The sequence below is a fragment of the Pinus tabuliformis genome, chromosome 5_2, assembly GCF_031772625.1.
Source record: "Pinus tabuliformis cultivar Carrire ecotype Pingquan chromosome 5_2, CPIR1, whole genome shotgun sequence".
Lineage (NCBI taxonomy): Eukaryota > Viridiplantae > Streptophyta > Pinopsida > Pinales > Pinaceae > Pinus > Pinus tabuliformis.
This window is the reverse complement of record NC_142306.1, coordinates 153,918,603-153,942,800: the sequence shown is the minus strand read 5'-3', so window position 1 is coordinate 153,942,800 and position 24,198 is coordinate 153,918,603. Positions and strand designations below refer to the sequence as shown.

Here is a 24,198-nt window from a genome sequence, read left to right as displayed (position 1 = left end):
ATGATTATAGGATATTGTTAACCCCAAGTATTAACCTTCATCCATCACTATTAAAATTAAACTATCACTATGGGAATCAATGGGAACAAATTTAAAATAAATAAAGAATTTTCTATTTCAATGACGACTAGAGGAAAATAGCGACATGTGCGAGGGAACTTGCAGGAACAACACCACTAACCAAACAAAGTACTCAATATTCATGGGGTTTAATATTATTCCCTTGGGTTTACAATATCAATCCCTTGGGTTTATTAATCTAAGGGTTCATATTCCTAGGGTTTAATATTATTCCCTTGGCGTTATAATCTCAATGTGATTAATATTATAAGTCCAAGGGATAAATATAAAGAACCAAAGTGATTAACATTATAAACCCAAGGGATTAATATAGAGAACCTAAGTGATTAATATTATAAATCCTTGGGATTAATATTATAAATGTAAGCAACTATTAAGATTATAAACCCAAAGAATTTATATTATAAACCCAATGGATTTATATGAAGTCTAGGATTAATATTATAAACCCTATCATTAATATTATACCCTAGGAATATGAACCCTTAGATTAATAAACCCAAGGGATTGATATTATAAACCTAAGTCACTAATAAAACCCAAGGGTTTAATACTTAAAACTCAACGGAATAGCATTAAACCCAAGGGAATAATATTGTAAGACTAAGGTATATAAACCCTAAGATAAATATTATAAACCCTAAAACAAACATGGTTGAACATCATTGATTTTCATATTGGGACAATCTTTGTCACAATGTGATGTTCAACTATGGTTGACCATGATCGACCATCGTTGATTTTCATACTGAGAAAATATGTGTCACAATGCGACAATGGACCATGATTGACCAAGATTATAAACCCAAGGGATTTATATTAAACTGTAGGATTAATATTATAAACCATGGTTAATTTTCATATTGAGACAATCTTTGTCACAATGTGGCATTTGACCATGGTAGACCATAATTGACCATGGTGGACCATGTTTAACCAATGTTGACCATGATGGATCATTGTTGACCATGGTTGACAATGATTGATTTCCATATTGAGAAAAATTCTGTCATAGACCCAAGGGATTTGTATTATAGTCCCATGGGATATAAACCCTAAAATAAATATTATAAAACACAAGGAACTATAAACCGAAAAGAATAACATTGAACCCTAACATTAATATTAGACCATAGGAATATAAGCCCTAAGATTAAAAAACTCAAGGGATTAATATTATAAACCTAAGAGATTAATAAACCCAAGGGATTAATATTAAAAACCCAGGGGTTTAATATAGAGAACTCAAGAGATTAATATTATAAAATATTGGGATTAATATTATAAATGTAAGTGACTATTAATATTATAAACCCAAGGGATTAATAAACCCAAAGAATTTATATTATAAACCAAAAGGACTATAAACACAAGCGATTTATGTTAAAACCTAGGATTATATTATAAAACCTATCAATAATATCATACCCTTAGATTAATAAACCCAATAGATTCATATTATAAATCCAAGGCACTAATAAACCCAAGGGATTAATACTAAAAACCCAAGGGATTAATATTGTAAACCCAAGGAATATAAACTCTAAGATACATATTATAAACTATGAGGCTCCTTCCTAAGGTCCTCTAACTAAAACCTAAATTTCTCTAATTTTAAACACAATAAGATGAGAAATAACTTATTTATATCTAAACATTTATTTGATGATAATATACCACTAAGATTTATTCACCACAAATTAAATAAGTAAGAATTTCATTGCAACCATTTACATAAGTAATCAATAAACGGAGGAATACTTGTTCTAATAGCTTAGTTGAGATGCTCTTGAGCTCCTGACTCTGTTGGAATGCTCCTCTTGGCTACCCGACCGGATTTTCCTCCCAACCAACTAAGAAGTATTTCTTAGCCCAGGAAACCTCCACAGGTTCCCTAGCCCTCCAAGCTCAAGTCCAACCTGATGTAGTGTGTCCAAATTTAACCAACACTCTCCATATCCAAGTTTGATCTCCCTCCTTTTTCTCCACATCCCTCCTCCAAAGCAAAATCCTCCAAAATAGAACCAAACCAAGACCAAGACCAAGGATCCCCCCCTCCTCTCATTATCCTCCCCCTTTTATGCCTCTTCCTCCCATCCACCTCAATCACCTATCATTAATGTCATGACTACCCCCTCATCCTTTCATTGCCCTGATGATGAACTCACTAGACTAGTCCGAAACGTTGGTTTCAAAACTGTTCACAGGTTTTTCCTCAAAATAAAAAGATATGGATATTTAATTTGGAAATTAATTGGAGAAGACCATATCTTCTCCCAAGTAAATTTGAGAGGACATTTTGGGGATAAGATATGGATATTTAATTTGGAAATTAATTGGAGAATACCATATCTTCTCCCAAGTAGATTTGAGACGACATTATGGGAATAAGATATGCATATTTAATTTGGAAATTAATTGAGAAATACCATATCTTCTCCCAAATATATTTGAGAGGACATTTTGGGGATATGGATATTTACATTAGAATAATTGAAGGAGACCATTTCCTATCCAAAATTAAATTTGAGGAGAGAAGTTGGGAATTGAATAATAACAATAATATATCAGTGAATAAATTTACAGTTCACAAATGTAGGTATGTCCCAATATTTCTTGATAATTATTAGTCAATATTTTCAGGTAATTTAAACACTAATAAAATTTTCATGATAAGATTAAGTAGGGCATTACATACACCCCTCCTTCAGAAAACTTCATCCCGAAGTTAGAGTGAAAAAGATACAAGGAGTTCGAAAGCAGTTTGACAAGAAGGCATAACAAAATAGAGAGAGAGTTATAGTAGTAAAATTTGATAAGTCAGACAATGACATCACTTCCCATCAAGAGTCTCCAACTAATCTATATCCTCCTATCCTTCCTAACCTACTTTCGTTCCCACCCTATCTATCCTCTGTTGTTATATACTATGGCATCAGCTATACCAATCTAACCACTGAGAAAACCAATATGGCGGAAGCATTGACTATATCAACCTAACTTCCCCAGTAGGAAACTGGCAATCGTCATCACACGTCTAGGGGAGTGTGTCCATCACTGCCCTCCCACAATTTCAGGTTTGGAGGTTACACGGTGGGAAATACCTCCACCCCTCCTTACAACTAGGGTCAACACCCTAATATGGACCACACTATAGTGCTGGTTGGATACTTGTCATCGAATAATCCAGTCAGGTAGTCTTGCCACCTGTTCCATTTACATTTTACCCATGTCATAAGAGTGCATATCAAGTAGATACCAAATGTAATAGGACAATGTACATCATATCATTCCTCATTGGATGTCACGACCTTCCCCAATGGAAGAGTAGATCTTGGTTATCATATGGTTCTTCCCAATCTGCAGATTAGTTCTCATTCATGCATATATATAACAATAAAATAGATATAGATACGTGATCTTAAACATCATATTATTAAGTCTAGTATCCACGTGTCAATTTTGTAGTTCATATTGGAAATAAATCTTACATTAGATAAATCATAATTTCACTAAGTCATTCATTAGATAAATCATATCCACTTAAGCCATACATGAAACAACAATAACTCTGATAAGTCATGCTCTAGATAAATCATAACCAATTAAGTCATGCATTAGGTAATACGTCAAACATTTCAATCATTAATACCTAATCCATCTAATAATTTATATAAGTAGTTTCACATGTCCAACTAAATGCATCAATATTACATAGCGTTCATAAATAAATAACATGGAACTACAAATAGAGCCTTAGTATAGGTAGCTATCTAAGTCAAAATGGACATCATAAATGGTCAAAAGTGAGGGGTAATTGCGACATATAGTCTTTGCATCCTCCCGGGTAGCAGATCTTGGGTTATGCTTGTCCCATTGTACCTTAACTTGGTCCACCAAGTGATGCTTGAGCTATCGAACCGTATGGTATAATATGCATATTGGTTTGATCATTATGGTTCCCACGTATGAGACCTATAATTCCCTCAAGTCGATTTTGTGGGATTCATCAGAAACATAATGTTATAGGATAGATACATAAAAACATCATGAGTTTTATGCAAGTGCAGTGGTAGTACAAGACAATAGGACACTGGTCCAATTTTTTTATATTCTAAAAGGTCCTATAATTGAGGTGGTAACTTCATACCTTTCTCAAACTAAATAGTGTTAGGAATAACAAAAAAATAAAAAATAAAAACTCGGTCCCCCACTTTAATACTTCGATCGGTACTATGTGCATCAACATAACTCTTTTCCCTATCTAGTGCTTCCTTTAAACTTCGTTGAATCTATCTTACCTATTCCTCCATTTTTTTTGAAACAATCCTATCATGACAATTACTGTGTCTTCCATCCTTTCGTCAACTCAATGGTGTCCTGCATGGCCTCCCATATAGAGCTTGATAAGGAGGCATCCTAATTGAATTGTAGTAATTTTTATTATAAGAAAACTCTACCAACGGTAAGTACCTTTCCCACTGAGTCTAATTATCCATGGCATACATTATAGGCATATATTCTATAACCTGATTTACTCCTTTAGTCTTTCCATCTATTTATAGATGATATGCAGTGCTAAAGTTTAACAAAGTCCCCAACACTAACTGCAAACTTTTCCAAAATGTATATGTAAAGTGAGAGTCCCTATCAAAATGACCTTTGTGGGTAACCCATGTAGCTAGATAACTTCACCTATAGGTACTCAAGCCAAAATGGGAGCAGTCTCTTAAACAAGGTAGTTAGCCACCTAGAGATACCAAATACATGGCCAAAATAGAATCTGTTAAGGTTGTTTCTTCAAGAAGAGAGCAACTCATCCTTTAAGAGTAATCCATAAAGAAAAATATATTTGCAAATAATGGTCATGACCACCTTTACAAGTGGAGTGAATTCAAAGAATATGCCAAGGTAATTAGAGTCTTGTAGACAAACAACGTAACTCCTCCAAATGGAAATAGTATAAAGATGTTAGGGAATTATCTCCCAGGATCAATCAAATTGGCCATAAATAGTACTCCCATAGAAACATGTGCCACAATTGTCCATAAAGTTGTTATAACCTCCTCAAAGAAGTGGGGCATCCTCAATCAATGTGCCAAAGTGGTTAAATGCACATGCCCCAACACCTCTCCTCCAAGGAATATGATAAATAGTTCACCCTAAGAGATTGTGTAATGAGGCTAGGACACTCTCCAATATAGTAATAAAGGATCTTCCCAAACCAAGAGAAACTATATGATACAATGTGAAAATAACATACCAAGTGACCAAAACCATGGGTGTCAATGTAGATGACCACCTGAGCAAGGTCTGAATGCCTCCAAATGCATAAGAAGATGCCAAATAAGGGGAGTGATTTCCTCTATTAAGAAAATAACTACTCACAACATGCCACATCATAGCCAAACTATAATTATCCATTGGAATTCTTTTAACAAACCTGAACCACTTTTCCATGTCATCAAAACATCCACCGAAAGGGACACCAATTATGCAACAAAGGGTGGGTGAAAACAATTGTTGAAAATCTAAAAGCGAGAATATTGAATTTGGAGTTTATTATGAGCACAATTTTGAATTTGACTTGGTGCCCTCTCCTCTAAGTAGAGTGCTTATTTTAGCAGAGTTTTCTTATTTCCCACGAAGTTGTAGTTTAAAGGTCACTCTTTTATGCCATTATGGCAAAGCCAATGAAAAACAAAATGCAGGAACAACAATTGGGGAAAGGCTCCTTCATATCGAAGCTTTGGAAGCCAGTTCTTCCACAATCGTACAAAAACCATAACAATGAATAAAGGCCTTTATGTCATGATCAAAAGAACACGAGGAGGTAACATTGTAAATTTAGAATCCCAAACTATAAAATAAAAAATAATTTAGCTTCTATTAAATCTGATGGCAGTCACAATCATGATGATGCATTGAGAAGCGACAAGAGTCAAATATGATTCATTGTTGATTGTTGAACTAGAGTCAAAGATGCCAGGTATGGTCATTCAAGGCCTAGTGCTACAAGAGTCTAGCACAATGAGCATTGTTGAAGCTCTAGCACAATGAGCACTACTAAGGCTCATGTGATAAGCTAGAGAAGGTTGCAAGGGCTATGAAAAAATCAATGTAATTTTTTTTTTGTTTTTTTGTTTTTTTTTTTATTGGGAAAGGAGGGCACACACAGACACATATATAAAACCAATCATTTTCTGAAGGAAAAATGCTTCATATATTACACTAAAATCACAACCAATTTGCAACTACATTTTGGAGGAGAGGCCTAACAATAATGGCTTCCTTACTCAACACACAGTAGAAAAGCCAACGTGTCAGCTTTAGCTCCTACTTCAAAAGAGGCTAGATCCTTTTCTGAAAGACAAATCCTAGCCATGATCTAATCCACTAACTCAGCCTTGAAGGCTGAAAATTCTTCTAAGTTGAATTTGATAAGATCCTTATTTTTTGTTTCTCTACAGCTCCTCCTCCACAAGAAATAAATGATTTGTCGTATATTATACACTAGATATCTCCAACATGCGTCCTAATCATCTATTTATCTCATAAGATAATTCTAACCACCCTTCACATCCAACAAACAAAACTACATATTTTATTACAATCCAATTCCACATACTACGCAACAACTCCAAAAATCATGCCGCATTGTCTACTCCTTGTGACAAATATCACAATGTCCATTTGACCAGTCTATTGCATGGAGTTTATCCTCAACTACCAGGCTCTAATGAAGGGCAATCCAAACTTTTAAACCTTGCAACTTAAGATTACATATACTAGGTTTTCACTAGTAAACAGAGAAATGAAACAAAAAATCCTAACTACCGTTTTGTGCAAGGAGTTAGACACTCACCTTCCTGTGAGATTTTACTAGACAAAATCCCCTTTTCTAGCTATAACATTTGAAGGATCATCCAAAGTGTCTCCATCCAATAACATTGAGACTGTTCCGTGCGAGAAAATCTATCTGTTGTATGCTGAGAGGAAAACAGTGCCTTCAACAGTGGCGTATTTGTTGCCTAATGAATATCATGACATCATATATTTATCAACATAGTGTTATTTGCTTTCTTCAAATGAGGCCCCATCCTTCTAGCAATATGTGCAAGGACTCTATCTCCATCCTTGCTGCCCAGAACCAAATTTTGGGCACCATTCCTATACAAAGCCCCTCCCTTTTGAAATATGGTGTAGCAAGTTGCAACTACATTTAGTAAAGGTAATTATGTGATCAAACATCTCAGCAAACAATCCATTGTGATGAAAATCACAGGTGGAGCCTCAAGTTATATGGAAGATAATAACACTGAACTAGAAGCTGGCACATGCATCCCATAGGCATGTATGTACCCTCCAAACTCATCCCTACATAACTGCACCAATCCTCCACTCCCTCTGCTACAACATCAAGCTCCAAAAGCATTGAATGGACTGTCATATGTGCACCCTCATGCGGCTGTATGAATTTGTGGTTGTATGAAGCCAACATAAATCTAATATTGAGCTTATACAATATATTGCTGTCACATTTATAGGAGTCAAACAAAATCTCCAAGATTCCAATGAACGAAACATGTTCTAATAATAAATTACAAACAAACTGCCAGACGTAGAAGGAAAATGCCAAACATCACGGAGATTGTGTCCACCATTATCCTTTTTAATCAGTGATACTACACTTGAAAAAAAAGTTCAAAAAAGAAATAGAGGTTCTCCTTTTCTAAGGGCTTCACTGGTGATGAAGGTGTCTGCAAATGAGTTCATCTACAGTATCGTCTAAAAATAACCTAATATCAAGCCGAATGTTCTGCATCTCAGAAGTTTCTAGTGGCACTCACATTCCTCTAAAATAGATCACGATCCCATATTCCTTGACCTAATTCCAAATGATAAGAGGGGCGGACATATGACTGCTTTGAGTATAACCAAAAGAAATTAATAAAATGTTGATGAGCTACAGTTTTGTTGATTTTATATAATCATCGAATAGGCATTTTCTTGATTTCTTATAAACCAATTCACATTGCATAAATATATTTCTAGCTTTGGTAAAATGGAATCTAATGGGTTAATTTCCCTCTAAAATCGCTTAAGAATGTCTCAAATTTTGAATGTGGCTAATATTTTCTCCAATCTAAGTTACCACTAAAGTTGAGGAATAGAGAACCACAGTAATAGGAGAGTCATGATGGGCTTCTTAACTTTGGATTTACAATATACATTGTAACCCGATTCATTGGGAAAATGCCATGGCTTTCAAAAGCCTTCTACTTAGTTCAAAGTCAAACTCTGAATCACAGCTTCAACGTCAAGGAGATAGATTGAGCAGTTCAAATGTTAGATCCTCTTCTTCAATTCTCCTTCATTAGGTTCACAAAGAGTCAAAAGGTTTTTGGAAGCCATGCATTTTCTTCATTACAAATTGCATACTGGTTATAGAACTTTTCATCATACAGTTTATTGGAGGCCTGCAATCATTTGCAATTCATAAAGAGTGCATTATACACAATAATATTAATGTGATTTACACAAAGTTATACAGGTGAAACAAGATATATTGAGTTCCTGCACATAATCTGGTTTGTCTAGCAAGTTATCCAAAAAGGAGGTTTCAGAATTGTATATCGTTATTGGCAAGGTGAGCTTTCAGTAATTCCCATAATTACAACTTCGCTGTAGTCTGTTATGTGGGCAAAGAGTATTCGAGGAAGCATTACCTACATTTTAAAGGTATGAGAGAAAATTATAGTGGAAATCGCTACTTTTCCATATTTTCCGACATCGACGGAAAACTTGCCTTTCGGTAATAGAATCAAACCACTATATCAATTTTATATAGAAACAAATTTTGGTAGCTACCACCAGTTACATGTGTGCAATGTATGTATTGTCTAACTTTGAAGAGAATAAAAGAGAAACGAAGAAGAGCTAGAATGTCCCTTCTGTTCAACATTGAGATTCCAATATACTCTAACAATATTTAAAAGAATGAAAGGGCAAAAGAATTGATGACCTTCAATATTTATCTCCAATGTCCATAATTTACAGTCAGTCATATTCTCACCTTAAGCAGGAGCTTAGAAGTCTCCCTTTGCGTAAATAAGCCTAAACCTAAAGCCAAGAAGATGTTCATTTAGTGAAGAGAATGAATCATAAGAGCCACGGAACAATTTTCGTCTCCATCCAATAAATACCAATATGATGTGACCTGTCCTTTCAAACCCTCAATATTTGTGGCTTGCTGGAGAAGGTGTTGGCGACCGAATCGGCTGAGTGGAGGATCACTGCAACTAATACAAACTCGGCAAGAATACGATCAAGGCCACCATTGACAAGTTTTCTCATGGAAGAGAGATCCCATATGAGGGGCTGTGAGTCGTCTCCAACAGTGCCAATGTGGTAGGAGCTGTGGGGTTCCCAAGCAATGGCATTGACACTGGCCTGGTGCCTCTGGAGCTATGTGACAGGCAAGGTTGGATATATGATATCCAAGACTACAACCTTGGGGCTTTCCATGATGATGGTAGCCATGTATCTAGGATCTTGCTTGTTCCAGACCAATCTGACCAAGGGAGTATCGGGCTAAGAGCTCTCATAGATAATTGTAGAGTGCTCCTTGTCTCTCAAATCAAAGACCCTAACAGATCCATCTGCGTTGACAGAGGCAAAAACACCGCCACCCCCCAAGACAATGTCGTAGACCTCCTTGTCGTGGGCAATCAACTGGGTGTCGACGACCTCCTCGTTGATGTCCCAAATGGTGCAGGTGGTGTCGATGATGGAAGTGCCAATCCTCTTGGGTTCTTGCTCGTTCCAATCGAAGGAAGTGAGAGGGCCACAAAACTTCCTATTCTTTTTATTGTTCAAGAGGCTCTTTGATCCGAATGGAAAATGGCATCAACCCATGGTACTCATCCACCCATATTATTCATCGACCCATGGAATTTACCCATGGTATTGTAAATGGCATCCGCCCGTGGTATTGTAAAATCCACCCATGGTACTCATCCACCAATATTATTCATCGACCCATGGAATTTACCCATGGTATTGTAAATGGCATCTGCCCGTGGTATTGTAAAATCCACCCATGGTATTCATTCACCCATGGAATTGACCCGTGGTATTGTAATTGAAAAATACTATAAGTAACAAGTCACATTTTGTAAAAGGACAGATTGTCCGCCACAATGTAGCCTTTACAGTTCAGAGGCATGTAGCCACCACATCTCTTCTCAGAGATAAGCTACCATCGCCCCAGCTGGTTTATTTTCATTACTATTTTAAATAAAATTTTCTTTGTGGTTTTTGTTTATTAGGCATTCTCCTCTTTATTTTTCTTCTGGCAATTCAAGTTTTCAGATCTTGGGGGTCTCTCCTCCCAAGATCCATTTCAATCTTTTAGATCTTGGGGGCCTCCTCCCAAGATCTGGATCACTCTTTGCCTCGACACGGTCGTCATAAATATGCCATATGCGGAGATAGTTGGCGGAGGTGGCCAGGAGGTCTGGATTCTGGCCTTCTTTGTCGGGTATGAACATCATCTTTGTGGTTGGGTATGTGTGGTCGAACGAAAGCTTGGGTTCAACCTTGATGTCTCCCCTCTCCTCGTCCAACTGAACGATCTCCACTCTGTTGCTGTAGTGCTCCACCAGGTTTGATATCCCCAGTCGGTACTTCTTGTCTTTATGAACGTTCCAATTTATGTCGTATATGTTCCATGGCGCATCCTATGTGTAGATCTATGAATGCTTCTACTGCTCCTCTGAATTCCCCCCATCCCTCTAATCGTTTGTAATTTCTAGCACAATAAACTTACCCACACAAAAACACCTTGACCTGTATTATATTCTCCAACATAACAAGCTTAATGTGATCTTCCCACCAAATCTGTGTTTGGGTGGAGGAATGTGGGAGTGAGAGTAGAGGAAAAGGCAGAGGAAGCGGCAGGGGTGGTCTCTGGAGGAGGTGGCGCAGCTCTTGAAGAAGAAGGAGAAAAGGCATTGTTGGCCTTGGCTTTGACCTCAGCGACTTCCTCCTCATTCTCAGGCAAGGAGGCCAATGGGAGATCCGACAGGGGCAACCTCGCCTTCTCGACGACGATAGTAGAAAGGATCATATCGTAGAAGGTCTCCACATCCATGTCAGCCTTGTTAGACTCGACAACGACCATGCTCTCCCCCTCGGTGAGCGTTTTGCCCTCTGATTTTATCCACGACACAACTTTGCCTTTTGTCATGGTGGAGCTCAATGCGGGCATGAAGATTTCCCATATCTTGGCCTCGACACAGAGACCAAATCTCTTTCCATTGCTAAGCCTCGACCCCATTGGGCTCCATTGGAGGATGTTGCTTTTGCTTATTCTGGTGCCCGTGACAGAGTCAGATTTACTGAAAGAGAGATTGGCACCATTGGACATCACAACTAAGGACGCCATTTCTTTCTCTAAATCCCAAATCCTCACGGGCTAGTGACTGGGCTCGGCTTCTCAGTCTCTATATCCTATGAATTTTTGATCTATTACTCAATCCATCATTCTTTGGTTTATTATGGTGAGTGGTGAGGTTGTTGACAAAAAAGTTTTGGTTTGTGTGAGTGCCACATGGATTGAGCATCCCCCATGGCTGGTGGAGAGGTCAAGGGGAAATAAAAGTAGCATGAGTAGTTACAGCCGAGTGGACTTCACCTTCGTTTTCTTTATGGCTAGCTCCCCTCCCTGAGATTATCCTACCTTCACCCTGTTATTATCATCTCTTTCAAACATGGGAATGTTTGAGGCGGAGATGAGCAACGACTCTTTCGAACTTCTATAAATGGCAGAGAGGGGTATGTTGCCATCAGTATTTGCAGTGAGGTCAAAATATGGGACTCCTCTTTTGGTAATTTTATGTTCTGCCTCAGGAGTTCTTGTCTTATCTTTAATGACTTTCCAAGAGATTGTAGCTGCAAAAAAATATCCGTATTTCTTTGGCATGTTTGTTGAGTTTGCAGCCTTTATTTGGCTAATATTCAAGGAGCCAGCCATCTCTCGCCCCTAAAAAGTTCCATTTGAAATTCATGGAGTTGTTTTGCTTTTCCTACCTCCTTCATTGCTGTTGATTTTAGTGGTGGTAGTAGCCTCACGTAAAGTTATGGTTGTCAACATCATTGTTGTTTTGATTGGGTTTCTTCTGTATCCATGTATTGAGTTTATGAGAAAACAAAAATGGGCAATGTTTGTCAATATTTTAGAGGTTCCATATCTACCAATTCACAGAGATTTAAAATCAGATTGCTCCGAGGATTCTAATGATGCAAAGATAGGGTTGCTTTCAGCTGAAACTACCTGAACTACAATCCATTTGTGAATCCTAGGCGGTTTGCGAGCAAGAGCAATTTGATTCTGCTTCAAAAAGTTAGAAAACGGCCAAAAGCCAATGCTTGCATGGAAGTTACCAAATCTCCCTGTAAAAAAGTTCGAGGAGCTTAGTAGACCTAACATATTGATTATAGATCCATATTCATCCCAGATTTATTAATCAAAGTGATGGATCAAAGAACCCACATTTATTAATCAAGGAGGCGGACTAGCATTTTGATGCTCAGAGGATAGTTTCTTGTATTAATTTTTTTTTCCCACGCATCGCAGTGAATATGTATTATAGTTATAATGATGCCTATAAAATGCAACTCTAACATGTCTTTACTCAAATTTTATTTCTTTCCAAGGCAATAAAGAGACGTATCATTTTCAATCTAAAAATAAATTGTTATATATATATATATATATATATATATATATATATATATATATATATATATATATATTAGGACTACAAGTAATTATGAGGGTTACAAGATCTTATAGCGGAAATTTGGGTTTAGTGGATTTTGGGTCCAGATTTTGAATCTGGGCTCTACCACGTGTGAGGCTCCTTCCTAAGGTCCTCTAACTAAAAACTAAATTTCTCTAATTTTAAACACAATAATATGAGAAATAAATTATTTATATCTAAACATTTATTTGATGATATAATATACCGTTAAAATTTATTTACCACAAATTAAATAAGTAAGAATTTAATTGCAACCATTTACATAAGTAATCAATAAACGAATGAATACATGTTCCAATAGCTTAGTTGAGATGCTCCTGATCTCCTAACTTTGTTGGGATGTTCCTCTTGACTACCCGGCTGGCTTTACCTCCCAGCCAACTATGAAGTATTTCCTAACCCAGGGAACCTCCATAGGTTCCCTAACCCTCTGAGCCCAAGTCCAACCAGATGTAGTGTGTCCAAGTTTAACCAACACTCTCCAAATCCAAGTTTGATCTCCTTCCTCTTTCTCCACATCCCTCCTCCAAAATAGAACCAAACCAAAACCAAGACCAAGGATCCCCCCCCTCCTCTCATCATCCTTCCCCTTTTATGCCTCTTCCTCCCATCCACCTCAACCACCTATCATTAATGTCATGACTACCCCCTCATCCTTTCATTTGACTTTTCTTACCATATCTTCTCCCAAGTAAATTTGAGAGGACATTTTGGGGATAAGATATGGATATTTAATTTGGAAATTAATTGGGAAAGACCATATCTTCTCCCAAGTAAATTTGAAAGGACATTTTGGGGATAAGATATGGATATTTAATTTATAAATTAATTGGGGAAGAGCATATCTTCTCCCGAGTAGGTTTGAGAGGACATTTTGAGGATAAGATATGGATATTTAATTTGGAAATTAATTGGGAAAGACCATATCTTCTCCCAAGTATATTTGAGAGGACATTTTGGAGATGTGGATATTTAAATTGGAATAATGGAAGGAGACCATTTCCTATCCAAATTTAAATTTGAGAAGACAAGTTGGGAATTGAATAATAACAAAAATAAAATTTATATCAGTCAATAAATTTACAATTCACAAATGTAGGTATGTTCCAATATTTCTTGATAATTATTAGTCAATATTTTCAGGTAATTTAAACACTAATAAAATTTGCATGATTAGATTAATTAGGGAATTACATCAACTCTAAAACAAACATGGTTAACCATAGTTGATTTTCCTATTGAGACAATATTTGTCACAATGCGATGTTGGACCATGCTTGACCATGATTGATTTTCATATTAAGAGAATTTTTGTCACAATGTGGTGTTGGACCGTGGTTGACCATTGTTAACCATGATTGATTTTCATATTGAGACAATCTTTGTCACAATGCGACATTGGACTATGGTTCACCATGGATGACCATGGTTGTCACAATGTGACAATGGACCATCAAAAAATCTTTGTCACAAGGTGACCATAGTTATTGACCATGGTTAACCATGATCAACCAGGTTTGACAATGGTTTATTTTCATATTGAGACAATCTTTGTCACAATGTGACATTGGACCATGGTTGACCATCATTGATTTCCATATTGAGACAATCTTTGTAAAAATGTGACGTTGGACCATGGTTGACCATGACTAATTTTCATATTGAGAGAATTTTTGTCACAATGTGATATTGAGACAATCTTTGCCACAATGCGACATTGTACCATGGTTGTTGAAATGTGACGTTGGACCATGATATAATATTTGTGACAATGTGGCCATGGTTATTGACCATGGTTGACCATGAATGATTTTCATATTGAGAAAATCCTTCTCACAATACAATGTTGGACCATGGTTGATATTCATATTGAGACAATCTTCATCACAACGTGGTGTTGGTCCATGGTACACCATAATTGACCATGGTCGACCATGTTTGACCAATGTCTACCATGATTAACCATGGTTGACCATGATTGACCATAGTTGACCATAGTTGACCATGATTGCTTTCCATATTGAGAAAATCATTATCACAAACCCATATTCGGATTATTATAAACCTAAGGGTTTAATAAGCCCAAGGGATTAATACTAAAAACTCAAGGGATTTTCATTCAATCTTAGGAATAATATTGTAAATCCTATCAATTATTATACCCTAAGAATATGAACCCTTGGATTAATAAACCCAAGGCACTAATAAACCCAAGGGATTAATACTAAAAACCCAAGGGAATAATATTAAACCCAATGGATTTATATTTTAAACCCAAGGTATATAAACCCTAAGATAAATATTATAAACCCTAAAACAAACTTGGTTGACCACAGTTGACCATGGTTGATTTTCATATTGAGACAATCTTTGCCACAATGCAACATTGGACCAAGGTTGATCAATTATTAGACCCTAAGAATATGAACCCTTGGATTAATAAACCCAAGGCACTAATAAACCCAAGGGATTAATACTAAAAACCCAAGGGAATAATATTAAACCCAATGGATTTATATTTTAAACCCAAGGTATATAAACCCTAAGATAAATATTATAAACCCTAAAACAAACTTGGTTGACCACAGTTGACCATGGTTGATTTTCATATTGAGACAATATTTGCCACAATGCAACATTGGACCAAGGTTGACCACGGTTGATTTTTATATTGATCCAATCTTTGTTACAATGCAATGTTATATCATGGTTGGTTTTCACATTGATCCAACCTTTGTCACAATGAAACATTGGACCATGGTTGTCACACTGTGACGTTGGACCATTACACAATCTTTGACACAATGTGACCATGGTTATTGACCACAGATGACCATGGTTAATTTTCATATTGAGACAATTTTTGTCACAAAGCGTGTTGGACCATGGTTGACAATGGTTAATGATGGTTGATGGTGGTTGAAAATCTTTATCACAATGCGACGTTTGACCCTAGTTGACTGTGGCTAATTTTCAAATTGAGACAATCTTTGTCACAAATCAACATTGGACCATCATTGACCATGGATGACCCTGGTTATTTCCCATGGATGACCATGGCTGACCATGGTTGACCATGGTTGATGTACATATTGAGACAATTTTTGTCACAATGTGACATTGGACCATGCTTGGCCATGAATGATTTTCATATTGAGACAATATTTGTCACAATGTGACATTGGACCATGGTTGACCATGACTAACCATGATTGAACATGGTTGTCCATGGTTGTCCATGGTTGATTTTCATATTGAGACAATCTTTGTCACAATGCGACGTAGGAACATGGTTGACCATAATTGACCATGGTTGTTGAAATGTGACGTTGGACCATGAGACAATCTTTGTCACAAGCTGGACATGAACATTAACCATGGTTGACCATGATTTATTTTCATATTGATAAAATCTCTCTCAAAATATGACGTTGGACCTTGGTTGACCATGGTTGATATTCATATTGAGACAATTTTTGTCACAATGCGGCGTTGGACTATGGTAGACCATAATTGACCACGATCGACCATGTTTAACCAATGTGGACCATGATTGCTTTCAATATTGAGAAAATCTTTGCCACAAACCCATATTGGCATTATTATAAACCTAAGGGATTAATAAACCCAACGGATTAATAAAATCAAAGAATTTATATTATAAAACTAAGGGATTTATTTTAAACCCTAGGAATAATATTATAAACTCTATCAATAATATTATACCCTAGGAATATGAACCCTTATATTAATAAACCCAAGGGATTTATATTATAAACTCAAGGGATTAATATTGTAAACCCAAGCTATATAAACCCTAAGATAAATATTAAAAACCCTAAAACAAACATTGTTGACCATGGTTGATTTTCATATTGAGACAATCTTTGTCACAATGCAACGTTGGACCATTTTTTACCATGGTTAACCATGATTGATTTTCATATTAAGATAATATTTCTCACAATGCGGCATTGGACCCTAGTTGACCATGGTTTATTTTCATATTGAGACAATCTTTATCACAATGTGACATTGGAACAAGGTTGACCATGGTTGTCACAATGTGATGTTGGACCATGAGACAATCTTTGACACAATGTGACCATGGTTATTGACCATGGTTTATTTCATATTTGAGACAATCTTTGTCACAATTAGACGTTGGACCATGGTTGACAATGGTTCACATATGGTTGATCAATAATATTATACCCTAGGAATATGAACCCTTAAATTAATAAACCCAATGGATTGATATTATAAACCCAAGGCACTAAGAAACCCAAGGGATTAATATTTTAAACCCAAGCTACATAAACCTGAAGATAAATATTAAAAACCCTAAAACAAACATGGTTGACTATAGTTGACAATGGTTGATTTTCATATTGAGACAATCTTTGTCACAATGCAACATTGGACCATTATTGACCATGGTTAACCATGATTGATTTTCATATTGAGAGAATCTTTCTTACAATGCGACATATCAATAATATTATTTTATTTAAATTAGATTTAACCAATAACAATTTACTTATTTAATCCAACAATATAATTAAAATGATTTATATTTTCCAAATATCATCTAGCCATTAAGACCTTCGTATTGTTAATTTTTGCAACTGCGGTCAAATTCCACCTTGGATAGCTTAAATGAAAGAGATAATGATTGCATTATATTCCTATTTTCAAGAGGACCAAATCGGCCTAAATATCACCCAATTTGGTCAAGCGGAAGTTGAGTTATGAATTATTTTATTCATGCATGTATTATGGAATGGGCTGGCCCACACCACATGTGTAATTGCTTGGGTTGGCCTTAACCCCAAGTGGACCCTCAGGAGAGCCTATAAATAGAATATACCTCAAGCTCATTTGGACACATTCGATAAAAGTATCTTCTCTTCGCTTTTGTCTTGGTTCTAACAGGTTCAATGAAAGGAGTTCGTGCAAGGGTTCGAAATCACAGGTCTGAGGTTCGCTCTGAGTTAGGGTTTTCTGGTTTTTGGATGCTCACACAGAATAGGGAATTTTATTCACTGTACTTTTGCACATAGTGGTCGTGACAACATCCAGAGAGCCCTAGACGCTGGCACAGAGGCTTATGGGAGTGTCCAGGGCTTCAGAGGCAAATCTGGCGGTGTTAGTCCCCGGACGCTCACATAGAGTGGTCCTGAGAGCATCCAGGTTGTCCCAAGCTGCACAATAACTACATGGGAGCGTCCAAGGATTTTTGGGCAGATCTGGTAAGGTGGTCCTTAAACACATGCAAAAAATGTCTTGGGATCGTTCGGGCTACCTTAGCGCTCGCACAACTCCCCCTCCCTACATTCCGAGACTCAAAGATGAGATTTCTTTATTCCAATTCCGCTCAGTGACAACAATATTCAACAGTGTTCGATAGAGTGACAATAGTATAAAACATTTGACTTTAGTTTGTGATAACACATTACATCCATCAATATGAGGGTTTTGATTTCAAGCATGATTAGATATGTTTCATGGATATCATAGGTGTTTTGTTACATATATAAAGTTATGGATCATTGTACTCTCTTTCACTGTATGATTTGATGACAATCTAAGAAGAAGAATATTTTCAAGGGTTTCCCCATAGTGGGTTTTGCCCTGGTCTGAGACCAATCTTGGTGACTATATGTGTGTGCATGTTTTTCTTCTAGTGTTCCTTTATGTTTCGCTGCATTGATGATGATGATGATGTTCTTTCTATATAATTGCATATGTTGATGAATAATGGTGTAGATATGAATAATGTAATGATGATATGGGGTTAACTTAATGTATTAATGATGAAATGCAATTATCAAAGCAAAGAACAATGTAGCCCTATGAAAAATTAACATAGTATTAGAGTCGGGCTGAAGAAAAGTCATGGAGATCACCCCGATGATGACACCTTTGATGGCAACAAGAAGAGGATGGTGGAGACCTAATAGAATTCTAGGGTTTGAATAAAACCCTAGGAAACTTTATTATTGGGGTTTGATGGATTCTATGAGTTTAAGGTTGGAGATAAAACCCTGGTTTATGGAAACTATTTAAGATATGGAACCTAGCTTGTCAATGTGAATATGCTCACGCACTTGTGGGAGATTTGATGAAGCCCTAGATGGGATAATCCCCATTAGCCCTAGTTGGATACTTGAAGGAAACATTGGTATATAGACCATGGACATTGATGACTCTTTAAGATTGGTTCAAGAGGGAGAGGATCACCTCCCATTGAAGGTAAGTATTTATTGACTCATGATGCCTCTTACTTTTGTTTAAAATCATGGATCTAATGATTTTGTTTATTGGTTATATTTCCTGCATATGTATTTGAGTATATGGATGTTTCTAACCTCCTTGATGAGATGTAATGAGTAGATCCTTCTTAAAGATAATTTTGAGATGTAGATCTGGAAAGAGATAAAGAGGTACTTGATAAAAATATGAAAAAATGCTTCAAGCGGCCTATGTCTAATGAGAAGGCACAAAGGTATTTGAATACCACAAGGTATGCATGGTATGTTGTGTTTTAGCTATTGACTCGGTATGCCCTAAGGTATGATGAGAATGCATATTTCTTTAATGGCTCATACATGCATATGAAAGTGACTTGGATCTATGTTTCCTATGATGAAAAGATGCACCTGGTGTTGAACATTTTGATCTTCTTGAATTATATGAGGTTATCTAAGGTTGGTACATTGATGTACTTGATGTTTGGCTAACATCTATCTGTTGGATATCTTGATCCTATAAAAGGCTAGCACCTTGACTCTAGTAAATGCTACTCTTGATACTTGTCATGATGGATTTCATAAAGAAGGATATCTCATTGACTATTATACATGATACTATAAGTAATGCTTGAGATGAGCATGAAGAAAGCATATGGAAAGAATGATTGACACTCTTGTTGCTTTGGTAAAATTTTATTAAATGACCTAATTGATCATGAAGAGCATGGTGACCTTGATGTTAGAAGTATAAGTGTAAGATTAATATATAGATATCTTACTAACTATGGACATGTTTTGATGAGATGAGTAACTATGGCTGCCCTAACTTGATTGAGTGACTTGATAGAAAGTGTTATTGTGTTCATAATAACTGAGATATGATGTTGCATCTATCTGAGGCTTTGAGTCTAACCTATGATGAATGATTGATGTCATGATGCTAATAGCCATGATAGAGATATTTTTATGAGCTAACAGATTTGTTGTTACTTGACTCTAGTAGAGATAGGTTGATTACATGGATGAAGATGAAATAAGTAGATTCCCAGTCAGAGGGAGAATCTTCAAGGTTCCTTCTCATATTTTCATTCTATGCCATTGAAGTATGATTTATGTGCATCTAACATTATTGATATGCAACAACGTCTTAGATCTAAATCATGTACATAAATTAGGGTTTCTGCTCGAGACGTAGGCATACAACTAGGAAATTTCGTCCCTAGACGCACGCATGCTAAGGCCTAGGTAGCGTCCAAGCAGCTAAAGCCGCTCCCATGCTAACCTGAAGTGAGCTTCCAAAGGTTTGACTACATTTGACCAAAATCTAAAGCTTTATGAAGCTGTCTAAACTCTGAATCGAGATGTTTCTGACATATCCTACCACTATAAACTGATTTTTAAATTTTTTTATCACTTTACTTGAAATCATCAAATGTTCACTTGGGAGATGCTAGTCCTACGGATGTGTGGTAGATAAAAACAATATCTGATGCTAGGAAAAGGTTGAATGTTTGCCATAATATGAACATGCAGACTGAACTTGTGTTTGCAGGTGACTGAGACATACATATAGATATGTCACTATGTTTGTGCTATAAGAGGTTGGCATGATAGTTGTGATTCAACTTGAAAATGGAACCTGCATGACTCATCCTTGGTGAATGCATTTGCACCTAGTGACAGAAATGACTTGTATTATTATTATGAGAATGAATGATCAAGTTCAGATTGATAATGCATGGTTGATGACAACTTGTTGGCATGACAAAGTCATGATTTGACATGAGCTCCACTTGTCTCCTAGTTGAAAGAATTGATACTGCGATATTGATGACTTTGATCATGGTTGTTATCTAAATTCCAAAATTTTATCAGCTGACTTTGTTGATGTGATGGTACAACATTGATTTATGTAATGTTGATTATGCTTGGCTTAGTAAAAGCATTGTGGTTGCATAAGCATTACATCTAGAAATTTCCATAGTGGACAATAATTTGATGAAGTCAGGATGATGAGTTCCAAGGTACGACTTTGATATTGATTATGGTTTTGGTTTTATATCCTGATGGTCTACTCTTGACAGGTGATAAGCCTCTAATTATCTAAACCAAAGGGATTTAGCTTCCGAAGCTTGAAATTATATATCATGGCATGATGAATTGACTTTTGAAATTTGGGATAGAAATTCTATATTGCAAAGCTATTAGAAAATGTTTTTGAATAATGAAAATGAAAATCCTTGGATACTTCAATTTGAAGTTCAGGATGTTGTTGAACTTGACATGGCACCCGACAATTTATTGAAGCATTTATGTTCCATTTTGAACATCCATCTATATATGTATGATGTGTATAGAACTTGAATAAATTCATGATTGAGCTGCTTCATTCACATAGAGTTTCCACCAAGCTTCCTTTGAAATATTTGCATGAGATATTCTAATTTTGAGGCTAAGATATTTCTCCTATGATACGTGAGTGCATGAATGTATTGTTATTGATAGAGACTATTGTTAAGCACATTTGGATGCTACGTTAGTATGATATCTGCCATGATATCTTAGACGAGAGGTCCATAGCATGACCGAGTTTGAACATGATGTTACTAGCATGGCCAGCTGTGAGGTAAGATGAAGAAGCTCCTTAGAGATATGTCTAAGCATGATTTGGATATGACATGAAATAATTGTGATCCGATTAGCATAAAGTCCCATATTTATAGCTGGGACCAAGATACTCTCATATATTGAGACATTGTAGTTGTTCGAAACAAGCTTAGGCTTGTGGTGGCACCTCCTTGAGAGGGAGGATTATTATGGTATCCTTTTGTGATTTATAAGATTATATATGATCTAACATAATTTGATGTTTTGTATGAACAAGAAACAACTACTATTGAGACAAGCTGATACCAGATTTGAGTATGATGAGAGCAATGTTGATTGAGGACACTTAGCCAAATATTCCCCCCTACTTGAGCTCCCAGGGTGAGGAATTGAGGGAGAAGGGCTCCTAGGGTTGAGGGAACTCTAGAAAATAGAGCATAAACCCTATCTGTTACCCATAGGGTTGAGGGCGCTACTCCCCTGTCTGGTATTTCCAGAGTATACCCCTATTGGTATCATACCCGCAAGCAGGGCTTGATGGGAATACTGCTCCTCATCTGGCCAATGAGTTGAGAGTGTACTTGGGTTCTACAAACCAAGGTGATTATGATGCAGGTGTTCTACCACATGACTACTGAGAGTCATTGTTAGGAATATTGGTAGGAAATAAGATTGGGTTGAGAGTTACTCCCCTTTTGAGATTTCGGGTTGAGGGTAAGCTCCATGATGAGATTCCACGTTGAGGGTAAGCTCACCGATGAGATTCCAGGGTCAAGTATTTTCTCCCCTATATGATGAGTTATCCTATTTCTCGGTATGGGTGGAAGCTATTACTCCCTGATGTGGTTTCAGGTTGAGATGTGCTCCTTGATGATATGCTCTCCGAGGATGATCAATGATGATATTCCGGGTAGCAGCCCATTGGTAGAGATTCTAGGTAGAATTTTGATGGATAGAGGGTGGTAGCTTGAGCTCCGCTCCGGTAACAAATTCTTCTTCTTCTAGATCCGAGAATGTTTAGCATATGAGCAACAACAATCAATAGATAAGCAGGAATAAGCAAAGGATAGATTGAGATGTACAATGATGATTTGTTATGATGAGACACTTGAGATGGACATGACATGATGATTACATGACAAAGATAATCAATGTTGATACATGCTTAAACTTGAATATTCTAGAATGGCATATTGATCGATGGACAATTATTGGGAGGCGGAATTATCCCTAGTTGAGAGGGAGTGTTAATTTTGCAACTGTGGTCAAATTCCAGCTTATACAGCTTAAATGACTAAGATAATTATTTCATTAGATTCCTATTTTGTAGAGGACCAAAATTGACCTAAAGATACCCAATTTGGTGAAGCGGAAGTTGAGTTATGAATTATTTTATTCATACATGTATTATGGAATGGGTCGGCTCTAAGCACATGTGTAACTGCTTGGGTCAGCCTTAACCCCAAGTGGACCCTCACGAAAGCCTATAAATAGAAGAGACATCATTCTCATTTGGACACATTCGATCAAACTGTCTTCTTGTCCCTTTTTTCTTAGTTCGCACAGGTTCGACAGAAGGAGTTTACACAAGGGTCTGAAATCACATGCGTGAGGTTTGCTCTGTGTTAGGGTTTTTTGGTTTATGGACACTGGCACAGAATAAGGAATTTTAGTCCCTGGACGATGGCACATAGTGGTCATGATCTTCTCTTCTCTTTTTTCTTGGTTTGCATAGGTTTGACTGAAGGAGTTCACACAAGGGTCTGAAATCACAGGCGTGAGGTTCACTCTGAGTTAGGGGTTTCTAGTTTCTAGATGATGGCACAAAACATGACATTTAGTCCTTGGACGCTGGCACACATTGGTCATGACAATGTCCAGAGAGCCTTGGACGCTAGCACAGAGGCTTATGGGAGCGTCCAGGGCTCCAGAGGTAGATCTCGAGGTGTCAGTCCTCGGATGCTCACATAGAGTGGTCCTGAGAGCATCCAGGTTGTCTTGGATGCATGCACAATAACTACATGGGAGCGTCCAAGGGTTTTTGGGAAAATATGGAAAGAATGGCCTGGTTGTGTCCGGGTTGCCATAGACGCTCGCACAGCTCCTCTTCCCCACGTCCGAGACTCAACAATGATATTTCTTTATTCCAATGTTTCTGCTCAGTGATAACATAATTCAATAGTGTTCGACACAGTGACAGTAGTATACAACAATTGACTTTAGTTTGTGACAACACATTACAACCATTAGTATGAGGGCTTTGATTTCGATCATGACTAGATATGTTTCATGGATATCATAGTTGTTTTGTTACATAGATAAAGTTATGGATCATTGTACTCTCTTTTGCTATATCATTTGATGACAATTTAAGAAAAAGAAGATTTGTAAGGGTTTTCCCCATAGTTGGTTTTTCACTTGTCTCAGAC

The 24,198-nt window shown here is 36.8% G+C and overlaps 1 pseudogene; it reads right to left on the bottom strand.

The window, feature by feature from the left end:
* Nucleotides 1-9,309: 9,309 nt before the first annotated feature.
* Nucleotides 9,310-11,530, bottom strand: LOC149157981 (WD repeat-containing protein LWD1 pseudogene; annotated as a pseudogene).
* Between the last annotated feature and the right edge of the window lie 12,668 nt (nucleotides 11,531-24,198).